This window comes from Pseudophryne corroboree, chromosome 6 (assembly GCF_028390025.1).
Source record: "Pseudophryne corroboree isolate aPseCor3 chromosome 6, aPseCor3.hap2, whole genome shotgun sequence".
NCBI lineage: Eukaryota > Metazoa > Chordata > Amphibia > Anura > Myobatrachidae > Pseudophryne > Pseudophryne corroboree.
Genome location: NC_086449.1, coordinates 622,957,831 through 622,969,945, shown reverse-complemented (window position 1 = coordinate 622,969,945; position 12,115 = coordinate 622,957,831). Strand labels below are relative to the sequence as shown.

At 44.2% G+C, this 12,115-nt stretch overlaps 1 long non-coding RNA gene across 1 annotated transcript in view; it reads right to left on the bottom strand.

The window, feature by feature from the left end:
- Positions 1–1,548: 1,548 nt before the first annotated feature.
- LOC134935525 (uncharacterized) overlaps positions 1,549–12,115 on the bottom strand; it is a 115,209-nt gene continuing 104,642 nt past the window's right edge. Inside the window, exon 3 of the long non-coding RNA XR_010180223.1 lies at positions 1,549–1,745. This is a non-coding gene — a long non-coding RNA (uncharacterized LOC134935525). The remainder of the gene's footprint in view (positions 1,746–12,115) is intronic.

Genomic DNA, 12,115 nt, shown 5'->3' with positions numbered 1-12,115 from the left:
TGCTTTGTTCGCCTTGGATACATTTAATGTTACATTTGTCTTGTACAAGTCATGCCTTAAAACAAGATTATTCAGCAAATATAGTATTCTGACCAGGTCTGCACATTTAAGCTCCTACACTATCAGTCACCTTTTCTGATTTTTCACCGTGAACGGGCGGTTCTTCGGACATGCCCTGGTTATCTACCTAAGGTGGTGTCTTCTTTCCTCCTTCGTCAAGAGATTGTGGTTCTGGCCTTTATCTCTCCTGATTTGTCCTCCAAAGAACGATCTTTGGATGTGGTAGGGGCTCTCCGTATTTATGTGAAGAGGACAGCCTCCGTTAGGAAGTCTGATTCTCTTTGTACTTTTTGGTTTTCCCCCAACGTGGCTGGCCTGCGAATAAGGAGACTCTGGCCAGATGGATTAGAATGATGATTGCACAAGCTTATGTACAGGCTGGTCTTCCTGCTCCTGCTACCATCAAAGCCCATTCTACTTGGTCGGTTGGACCTTCTTGGGCGGCCCGCCGTGGTGCAACCCTTGAACAATTGTGCTAGGCGGCTACGTTCATAAGCTTCTATGCCTTCGATACTTCCGCCTCCCAGGATGCTTTCTTTGGATGCCGGGTTCTTGTGCCCGCTACAGTGCATCCCCTCCCATGAGGAACTGCTTTAGGACATCCCCGGTTATCCCTGTGTAACCCAGTGTACCCCACTGCAGAAAAGGAAATTTATTGTAAGAACTTACCTTTGTTAAATCTTTCTTCGAGGTACACTGAGTTTCACAGGGCGCCCACCCTGACGCACTTAGCTTCTTTGGGTCTGTATGGCATTATCCGCTGTTACCTTCTCCTGTCGTGAGTATGTGATGTACGTGGCTACTAACGGTTGTCATCTCATTTACCTGCTACTGCATTGGACTGGTTAACAAAAGTGAGCTTCTGTGCACGGAGGCGGGGTTATAGATGAGGTGGCGCTGAGCATCTTGGAAACAGTCAAAGGTTTTAGCCTGTTGGTGCCTTGGATCAAAATCCTACTTACACCCCGATGTTATCCCTGTGCAACCCAGTATACCTCGTAGAAAGATATAACAAAAGTAAGTTCTTACCATAAATCTCCTTTTTCCCACCCTGGAGCTTCCTCACACTTTCCCGCACTCCCTGACTGAGATGCTGGGCGCCATCTTCGGAGTATAGCTGCGGCTAGTCTCTGGGACTGCAGGGCAAGGTTTTCCTTGTAAAGCCGCCTGTATACAGCGCTGTGACTACAAACACTTGAGTATTCTACATGTCTCCAGTGTAGCAAATACAGAATATATTGTACGAGTATTCTGCTATATACCTCCAGTCTAGGACCGCGCTGTTTTATTTATTTATATATATATATATATATATATATATATACACACACACACACACACACACACACACACACACGAGGGAGTCTGGCACTCCAAATGACGGACGCAACTTCGGCCGGTGCCATCACACATACAGTGAGATAAAGTGGGAATCGTGCGGTACTCAGCACAATGAAATCATCGAAGAGTCAGAAGTATATAGCAACGTTTCAGTGCCTCCTCACTGTCGTCAGGTTTATTAAAGAATGAGAAAGCAGACATACTTTATAACACTGTATCACCCCCGTGAAGAGCATCGGCTTCCGGGAACGAGACCACACACCCGACCGGCGGCCGCAACTGCTGACATCATCAGAAAGAACCAAAGTGCACACCCCCACCACATGATCAAGCTGCAATGGTAACTGAAAAACAAACAATGAAAGTATATTATACGGAACAGTATAAAGGCTATTCATGTCGCATATTATAACATAAGATGACACATATACATAAGAAATAAAACAAACTCTGTGTAGACAGTGCATCAGGTTATAAAAATGCATCATGTTATAAAAAACAGGCATAATTGATAGCCTCATTCAGACCTTTAGGTGTAATAACATCCAGACGTATAATCCAGCATGTCTCACACTGCAAAAGTTTGCGCACCCTATCACCACCTCTCTTAGAGAGTGGGATATGGTCGATCATGCGATATCTAAGACTATTCAAAGGATGTTTAAATTCAAAAAAGTGCCGTGCCACAGGCTGGTCACTTTTGCCTGTTTCTAGGGCATGACGTATGGCCGAGCGATGCGCAGTCATACGTTCTTTGAATTTACACTCAGTCTTCCCCACATAACTTAATCCACAAGGGCATACCGATTGGTACACCACATAGGTGGAATTACATGTGAGTAATTGATGTATCTTAATTTTGTTACCCGTGTGAGGATGGCAAAACACATTGCCTGGAATTAAGAACTGACACGTGACGCATGTACAACGGATACAACCAGTTATTTTAGGAACAGAAGATGTTTTCATTAAAGGTGCCACATCAGTTTTAACCCAAAAATCGCGCAAATTGTGGCCTCTTGAATAACAGGGCATCAGACTGTGTTGTTGTAAAGGGAGTGATTTATCTGACTCAATAATTGGCCATAACTTTTTAGAAATATGATTAATAGTTGGGGATGCTAAGTTAAATTTATTCACCCAAGGTAATTTAGGTCTATTCAAATTACTGCTGGTGCGATGGGGATTCAATAGTGTATTTCTATCAATCTTGAGAACTCTCTCCTTAGTGACTAATAATTCCTTGCGAGAATAGCCCCTATGAATAAACTTTTCTATCAAAGCATCAATCTGTGCAGTGGATGTCTCCATCTGGTTATTGATACGATGTATACATATCATTTGCGAATAAGGTACACCTCTAGTGAGGGTTTTAGGGTGACAGCTCTGGGCTTGCAAAAAAGTATTTCGGTCAGTTGGTTTAGTATAAACCATGGTATTAATATGATTATCTTTAAGGGTAATTGAAACATCAAGAAATGCAATCTGTTCCTGACTGTATGCATAAGTGAATTTAATGGGACATGTACTACTGTTATGTAACTCAATGAGGTTTACCAAATCCATAACATCACCCCGCCAGATGATAAACAGGTCGTCAATGTAACGTGTAAACAAGACCAAATTCTCAGTCACTTTAGAATCACTGAAAAATAAATCATGTTCAATGGCCAACATGACAATGTTAGCATACACCGGGGCTGTGCAAGATCCCATCGCGCAGCCCATAACCTGTAGGAAAAATTGATCATTATATAAGAAGAAATTCTTAGTTAGAATAAGTTCAAACAATGTCAGAAACAAATTGATTAAATCAATAGAAAAACAATCACATTTAATCAAAAATTTCTTCAATAATGCTAAACCAAGTTGATGAGGGATGAAGGTGTACAGATTGACAACGTCAACACTGACGAGCCAACAACCCTCAGGTACACTTACATTAGCCAATTTTTGCAATAAGGTAGTGGTATCTAGTAAGAAGGTAGGTTCAGCTTTAACCAAAGGTTGCAGGACTGCATCTAAATACGTAGCTACAGGTTGAAATAATGAACCTCGAGCACCAATAATGGGGCGACCTGGGGGTGGGTTAAGATTTTTGTGCACCTTATGTAAGGTGTAAAACAAAGGAACACAAGGATGCAGCGGTAACAAAACATCAAATAAATCCTGTGAAATAATATGTCTGTCAAGAGCCTGTTGAAGAATGTTTCTTAATTCACATTTAAATTTAGCAGAGGGGTCCTGGTGTAATTTGATGTAAACGGTGGAGTCCATAAGCTGACGTTCCACTTCTTTATGGTAATCACCCAGATCTTGGAGAACAATTGCACCGCCTTTGTCGGCAGGGCGGATTATCAGATTGCGATTTTCTGATAAATAGTGGAGGGCTTCACGTTCACGTTTTGACAAATTAGGAAAGGTGCGTTTAGGTGTTTTTAAGAAATCAGTTACCTGTTCATCTAATAAATGCATATATGTCTTGATCGAGGAATTACTTGAAAGTGGATCAAAAGTAGAAGTGGGACGGAATTTATGCAATTGTTTAGGAATATTATCAGGAATGGTAGAAGGGGTGTCTAAGAATTCTTTAAGCTTGAGCTTACGATGAAGAGAAAATTTCTCAATGTTCCATTGTAAAACATCTGAGGGGACTGTCGGGACATATGACAGTCCTTTGCTCAACAGCTTGACTTCACTCCTGCTCAATTCGTAAGATGATAAATTAAAGATTATTTCCTTTTGGACAGTGGCGGTCTCCCCACTCGTCCCCGTCCTCTTGTTTTGGCCACCCCGGTGTGTGAATCGCCTCCTTTTCGGTTCAAAACGGCTCTGGTCGCAACACCTAAAGGGCCCCCTCTTGCAGTAGAAACTTCATTCTCGCTATTAGAACTGCCAGTATCTTTAGACGTGTCGGTATCAAAACGTGAAAACGGTCTGCGATTTCTTCTGAAAAAGGGCCGGGACTCTTTATCACCAGCCAGCCATTTATACACGGTATGTCTCTCATAGTCCAATTCCACTTTAGATAATTTCTCTTTCTTAAATTTTATAAGATCCCATTTGTATTGTGTGACTTGAGATTGCAATTTCTCAATCCAAAGTTCAAATAAGATAATTGATCATTAGTTTCCTCAGTCATGATCAAGATGCAGTATCACAGTCAGTCCGTTTGTAAAGGGTTAACTCAGCAAGAGTGCAACACCTTCAATAAAAATCAGTACTGTATTCCAAAGTGCCAGTGCAGCTTTAGCAAAGTGCTAGTGCAAAACAAAAAATGTGAACAAGTATCACATGTGCATAACGTAATTTAAATCATGTAGAGATAGACTTCACCGAGACAAACAGTCTAAGGTTAAGAAAGGCGCTGGGTGCCTAGACAGAGGAGCACAAGGACCAATTGTGTTCACTCAAATATACACAGGAGGGAGTCTGGCACTCCAAATGTAAAGCCGCCTGTATACAGCGCTGTGACTACAAACACTTGAGTATTCTACATGTCTCCAGTGTAGCAAATACAGAATATATTGTACGAGTATTCTGATATATACCTCCAGTCTAGGACCGCGCTGTTTTATTTATATATATATATATATATATATATATATATTGTATGTATATATTAGTTCAGTGCAGTTTTATTGTCATGCTAATGATTATCTGCATTGCTAATGTGACTGTGTGTGCCTGTATCTGCTGTGGGGTTTCAATTTCAGTGTTTCCCAGAGATCTATTACTATATTCTGTACCCTAAGGGACTAGGTGTGTTAGGGTCGTTTATATAGTGCATCACAGTATTTACCTATTCAATGTATTCTACTGTGTACTCAGTCACATAATACCGGATTTTTTTGCAGGTGTTTGTGTACTGTGTACTCAGTCACATACTATCGGATTTATTTGCAGGTATTATACTCTGTCTGGCTTCATCATACTAAACCACTCTCTTGCATTTGTGTATAATGTCTAACAGAAAGGGCAGTAAATCTGTGGACGCTCCTGTATCATGCAGAGTATGCGCCAAAGATTTACCAGAGAGGGAAGCTGTGTATGATGGTCTGTGTACCATGTGTCATACACCCTCCAGTCAGTCCGCAACTCCTGTATCCAATCACCAGCCTACTGGGTACTCTAGTGGAATGCCTAACGTCCCCTATGGGACCACCTGTACCATTACAGTCTCAAATAGTTCCTATGGTTAATCCGCCTTGGGACGAAAACTTGTCTAACCAGTTGCAGCAGTTGACTCATTCCTTGGTCAGACAAAAATCTACCTCCAGTCACTCCCGTGTCGCTGGGTCATCTAAGCAAACTGCTTCCTCCTCACAATCCACAAATATCTGTTTCATCTTAAGAGGAGGGGGAGCATACTGTCCTGTCAAACACTGAATCAGGCGTTTCTGACGAGGATTCTGCAATGCAAATTGACGTCCCTGCTCTAGTGGTTGCTATTAAGCAAATCCTACAAATTACTGATGATGAGGAACGCACTACTGTCACCAAGCAAACTGACATATTTAAACGTCAGAAGGTGGCTAAAAATTTGTTACCCCGTTCTGACCATTTGGTTGACGTCAGGCAGGAACCCTGGTCTAATCCAGGGAAGAAATTACCTCTCTCTAAATGGGCCTTAGCTCGCTACCCTCTCCCTGCAGAGTTATGTAACAAGTGGAAAAATCCACCGCAGGTGGATTCTCATGTCTGCCGCTGAGTGGTGTCATCAACTCTGCCTGTCACCACTGTCACTTCACTGAAAGAACCGACAGATAAGCGTGTGGAGGGATGCCTGAAATCTGTTTACTCCATGACAGGTACTGTACATAGACCCACTATGGCTGCCTTCTGGGCTGCTAAAGGTATTGAAGCATGGGTTCAGGCATTAGAGGAAGAGCTGCCCAAGGATACATCTGACAGTGCCAGACAATACCTGTCTCACATCACCACCGCTTCTTATTATATTCAAGAGGCGTCCTCTGAGGTGGTGTGTTGGCGGCCAAGGAGTCGACTACGTCTGTCCTGATTCACTGTATTCTGTGGTTGAGATCATGGAAAGTAGACCTGGACTCCAAAAAGACCTTGGAGGTACTCCCTTCTAAGGGATACATATTGTTTGGGGAAGACCTAAATAAAATTGTGTCTGTACTGGTAGCTGCTAAGACTGCCTTTCTCCCAAATACTAATCCTTCTGCACAGAAGGCTAAAGGTACCACATTTTGTTCCTTTCAACCTCAAGGGAAAGCAAAAGGTCAGGCATACCCGAGACAACATCGTGCTTCCAAAACCACTAAGCCCAAGACGAAGCAGTCCTGGGCTGCCTGTCAGCCTGCTTCTAAACAAGACAAGCCTGCTGTATGATGGGACGGCCTCACCCTGGGGGACCCTAGGGTGGGAGGCCATCTTCTGCAGTTCACCCAGGTCTGGTTGAAGACCACTTCAGACTCATGGGTGCGAGAAGTTGTCTCTCACGGCTTTCAAGAGACGTCCCCCTCGCCAGTTTTGCACCACAGTCATCCCTTCAGATCCACTAAAAGCGCAAGCTCTGTAGCAGGTTGTGAGTTCTCCTGGATACAGGAGTGGTAGTGCCGGTACCTCTGTCCCAAAGGGGCAGTGGTTACTACTCGACCCTGTTTCTAGTCCCGAAACCCAATGGGTCCTTCCGGCCTATACTCAAACTCAAATCACTAAACAAGTTTGTGAGAGTGTCCCAAGTTCCGTATGGAGACGCTGCACTCAATTGTACTGGCGATGGAACCCAGAGACTATATGGAATCCCTGGATATTCAGGATGTGTACCTGCATATATCTATTGCCAAGTCACATCAGCAGTATCTGCGGTTTGTTATTCGCAACCTACACTATCAGTTCCAGGCTCTGCCATTTGGACTGGCTACGGCTCCTTGGATCTTCACCAAGGTCATGGCCGTAATGACGGCACATCTCCGTTCCTAGGGAGTCAGGATCCTGCCGTATCTGGATGACTTACTGATCCTGGAAAACTCCCACGATGCCCTCCTCAGTCATCTACAACTGACTGTAAGCTTCCTACAAGGCCACGGGTGGCTCATCAATTGGAAGAACTCCTCACTGGTCCCAGCTCAGAGCATGGTGCACCTGGGGGCACTCCTGGACACACACAGTCAACGTCTGTTCCTGTCTACGGAGAAAGTCCTGAAGCTTCCGGACAGGATAAGATGCTTCCTTTGTCGCCCCAGAGTATTGATACACTTGGCCTGATGGTGTATGCATTCGACATGGTAGAGTACACTCAATTTAATTCCGACCCTCTGCAGAGGTTAATTCTTTACAAGTGGAACGGCCTACCTCATTGGATCAAATCTCACATGATTACTTTGACTCCGGAGGTTCATCAATCGCTGACCCGGTGGCTACAGGACCAGCAATTGAGCAAGAGCCGTCCCTTCTGGATCCCCGACTGGGTCCTGCTGATGACGGATGCTAGTCTGCGGGGATGGGGTGCAGTGTTGAGCAACACTCTTTCCAGGGTTGTTGGACCAAGGAGGAGTCTCTCCTCCCAATAAACATTCTGGAGCTGTAGGCGGTGTTCGATGCGTTAACACTCATCCTGCCTCTGGTACAGAAAAGGCTTGTTCAAGTACAGTCGGGCAACGCCACCGCAGTGGCATACATTAATCATCAAGACGGCACTCTAAGCCGCATTACAATGTTGGAAGTGTTAAAAATCCTTCAATGGGCGGAACGCCATCTGCAAGCAATATAGGCAGTGTTCATTCCGGGTGCCCTAAACTGGGAAGCGGACTTCCACAGTTGTCAGGACGTACATGCCAGAGAGTGGAGTCTTCATCCGGAAGTCTTTCAACTCCTAGTGGACACATGGGGCATACCAGATGTAGACCTGATGGCGTCTCAACACAATCATAAAGTTCTGATCTTCGGATCAAGGACCAGGGATCCTCAAGCAGCGTTCATAGATGCACTAGCCATTCCATGAAACTTTCGGCTGCCTTACGTGTTCCCTTCAGTGTCACTCCTGCCCGGAGTCCTGCGGAAATTCAAGCAAGAAGGAGGAATACTACTGCTAGTTGCTCCGGTGTGGCCCAGACGGCATTGGTTCTCAGACCTGCAGGGTCTATCGACAGTGTACTCTTCTACTTCCTCAATGACCACACCTCCTCGTCCAGGGCCCTTGTCTATCCAGACCTGGCAAAACTGGCTTTGACGGCATGGCTCTTGAAGCATCACTCCTGAGGGCCAAAGGATTCTCTGAGGTGGTCATCCAAACTATGTTGAAAGCCTGCAAACCGGAATCTGCCCGGATCTATTACAGGGTCTGGAATTCTTACTTCACCTGGTCTGCTGATAAGAACTATGATGTGTACAGATTCAAAACATCCAGATTCTTGGCTTTCCTGCAACAAGGCCTGGACTTATGCCTTCGTCTGGCTTCCCTCAAGGTTCACATATCTGCCTTGTCGGTGTGGTTTCAGAGAAACATTGCGTCTCTACCTGACATTCACTCAGGTTGTGTTAAGGATTCAGCCTCCCTATGTCCCTCCGGTGGCTCCATGGGATCTGTCTGTTGTCCTGAATGCCCTGCAAGAATCTCCATTTGAACCTCTTGAGTCAGTGGACCTGAAATGGCTCACAGCCAAGGTCCTGTTTCTCTTGGCTATTGCCTCTGCTAGAAGGGTGTCAGACCTAGGCGCTTTGTCCTGTCGTCCACCCTTTCTAATATTACATCATGACCCGCCAGTTCTTAGAACTCGCCCAGGTTATTTACCCACGGTTGTGTCATCTTTTCACCTTAACCAAGAGATTGTGGTCCTAGCCTTTATCTCTTCGGATTTGTCCCCCAAAGAGCGGTCTTTGGATGTCGTAAGGGCTCTGCGTATATATGTGGAGAGGACTGCCTCTATCAGGAGGTCAGATACCCTTTTTGTACTATTTGGTTTCCACAAACGTGGCTAGCCTGTGAATAAGCAAACCTTGGCCAGATGGATTAGAATGGTGATTGCACAAGCTTATGCGCAGGCTGGACTCCCAGCTCCTGCTGCTATTAAAGCCGATTCTACTCGGTCTGTTGGACCTTCTTGGGTGGCCCACAGTGGCGCAGAACAATTGTGCAAGGCGGCTATGTGGTCCTCAGTGAACACGTTCATTAGGTTCTATGCCTTTGATAGTTCCGCCACCCAGGATGCTTCCTTTGGATGCCGGGTACTCGTACCCGCTAAGGCGCGTCCTCTCCCTTGAGGAACTGCTTTAGGACATCCCCGATGTTTTCCTGTGGAACACCATGTACCCCGCTGCAGAAAAGGAGAGTTATGGTAGCCTTACCATTGTTAACTCTTTCTGCGAGGTACACTGAGTTCCACAGGGCACCCACCCTGACGCACCTAGCTTCTATGGGTTTGTATGGCATTTGCCGCTGGTCCCTTCACCTGTCGTGAGAATGTGGTTCTATGTGACTAACATCTGCCTTCTCTCTTACCTGCTCCTACATTGGACTGGTTAACAAAACTGAGCTCAGTGCCTGGAGGTGGGGTTACAGAGGAGGCCCCAATGCATCCTGGGACAGCCTAAAGCTTTAGCATGTTGGTGCCTCTGGATCACGATCCACTCTACACCAGATGTTTTCCAGTGTACCTCGAAGAAAGAGAGTTAATGGTAAGTCTACAATAACTCTCTCTCTCTCTCTCAGATAGATATATATAGATATATATATATATATATATATATATATACACACACACACACACACACACACACCATACGTAACCATTGTCTTTGTACTGTGTGAGCATATGTAGAGGCTAAAAGTCATGTTCTTAACAATGAAAAACTCCTGAATGAAAATAGTAAATGGTAATAGTTTGCACCATGAAAAGATTCTTCTCACTTCATGATAGGAATTCGTTATAGGAATTCTAGCTTGGTTCGGAGTTATGGGAACCCAACTTAAGTGTTGCTGGAAAACTTTCTATAAGAGTAAAGCTGTTGATTTGTTTAAATGCGATTAAAACCCTTTAGTAGATCACATTTCTCTAGCATCCATCTAAGGTGATACTGTGTTAGCCAGGTGGGGTTAGAGGTCTAGGTGTAGGAGATTTTGCACTTAACTAGTTAAGAAAACTCCGCCGTACTCTAACCCTTCCTATCTCCACCATATCCTCAGCTTTAGTTTAGTGCCACAGGGGTAAAGCAGTTTCTGTAAAGTCTTAGCTTTTAATTAGGTTTTATTTATGGTTTCCTTTTTTTTAAGGAAGCGCTTCAGTCCCTGTTTACAGGACACGGCGCTGTGTAACATAGTAACATAGTATTTGAGGTTGAAAAAAGACAATTGTCCATCGAGTTCAACCTATTTGTGGTGTCCTATGCATGATGATTTGACTAAAATTTCTGACTGATGCTGCTGTCAGCCATTGCATTTTATCCCTATTTATAGTTACTATAATGCATGACTATGCACCATACCCCTGGATATCCTTATCCAATAGGAATTTATCTAACCCATTCTTAAAGGTGTTGACAGATTCCGCCATTACAACTCCCTCGGGCAGGGAATTCCAAACACGTATTGTCCTTACCGTGAAAAAGCCTTTACGCCGTATTGTGCGGAATCTCCTCTCCTCTAACCTGAGCGAGTGTCCACGAGTCCTCTGTGTTGATCTAACAAAAAACAGGTCCCGCGCAAGCTCTGTGTATTGTCCCCTTATATATTTGTAGATGTTGATCATATCCCCTCTTAGTCTTCGCTTTTCCAATGTAAACATGCCTAGTCTTTCAAGCCTTTCCTTGTATTCCATCGTCTCCATGCCCTTAATTAGTTTGGTCGCCCTCCTCTGTACCTTTTCAAGCTCCAGGATATCCTTTTTGTAGTACGGTGCCCAGAACTGTACACAGTATTCAAGGTGTGGCCTCACTAGTGATTTATATAACGGGAGTATAATACTCTCGTCCCTAGCATCAATACCCCGTTTTATGCATGCTAATATCTTATTAGCCTTCTTTGCTGCAGTCCTACTTTGGGTACTACTGCTTAGCTTGCTATCTATGAGGACACCTAAGTCCTTTTCCAGTACAGAATCCCCTAATTTTACCCCATTTAGTAGGTAGGTGTAATTTTTGTTCTTGTTACCACAGTGCATTACCTTACACTTGTCTGTGTTGAAGCCCATTCTCCATTTGGCTGCCCATGCTTCTAATTTAACTAAGTCGTTCTGAAGAGACTCGGCATCCTCCTCTGTATTTATAGCCTTACACAATTTGGTATCATCTGCAAAAATTGACACCATGCTCTCTAGACCTTCTGTTAGGTCGTTAATGAAAATATTGAACAATAGCGGTCCTAATACTGAGCCTTGCGGCACACCACTTAGCACTTCAGTCCAAGTTGAAAAAGATCCATTAACCACAACGCGCTGCTTCCTATTATCTAACCAGTTTTGACCCAAGTGCATATTGTGCTTCCTAGCCCTGATTCTTGTAGCTTGTATATAAGTCTCATGTGTGGTACAGTATCGAACGCTTTGGCAAAGTCTAAAAAGATTACATCCACGTCTTTACCCTGATCTAGGTTTGCGCTTACTGTTTCATAAAAGCCAAGTAAGTTGGTTTGACAGGATCTGTCCTTCATAAACCCATGTTGATTCCTTTTAATGACCTTATTGGTTTCAAGGAACTTCTGAATACTATCTCTTAGAATACCTTCCAATACTTTCCCCACTATAGATGTAAG